Here is a 533-nt window from a genome sequence, read left to right as displayed (position 1 = left end):
GGGGGTTGGGGGAATATTATTGGCTAGTTGGCCGAAGGGCGGTTGAATCGGATTTGGGGGGAATTTTTTGGTATGGGGGGGGAGGATTTTCGCGTGGTGGGCAGGGGGAGTTTGGCGCATGGTCAGTTTCTCCAAGTGCAGTCCCACGTGTTAGTGAAGAGGCAAGCCGAAGCGCATTCCGTTTGCGTGAGCCGTGTGCAGGACCGAACGTGTGTGGGGTGCAATGCGACCGTGACAGGAGCGCTGTGAGTGTACCGCATTTTTTCCTTTTAAACTAGGTGCTTTGACCCCTCAAAAAAATTTGTTGCTTCGCGTGATCCATCGATACTACTACTAGTAATCCGGTAATCCCGACTAAAATGGTGCAGCCGGGTCTTTTCCCGCGCGATATGCTGGGAGGTTGGCTTAGTTGGATTTTTTAGGACGAGTAATGCTACACCTACGTAATCCCAGTTACGTAATTAACGTAATGTGAAACGTGTGAGCTGTTGATTGTAGATTGGGGGGAGGGAGGGGCCCACCACCTTGAAAAT

This window comes from Triticum dicoccoides, chromosome 3A, assembly GCF_002162155.2.
Source record: "Triticum dicoccoides isolate Atlit2015 ecotype Zavitan chromosome 3A, WEW_v2.0, whole genome shotgun sequence".
NCBI lineage: Eukaryota > Viridiplantae > Streptophyta > Magnoliopsida > Poales > Poaceae > Triticum > Triticum dicoccoides.
This window is presented reverse-complemented; position numbering follows the sequence as displayed.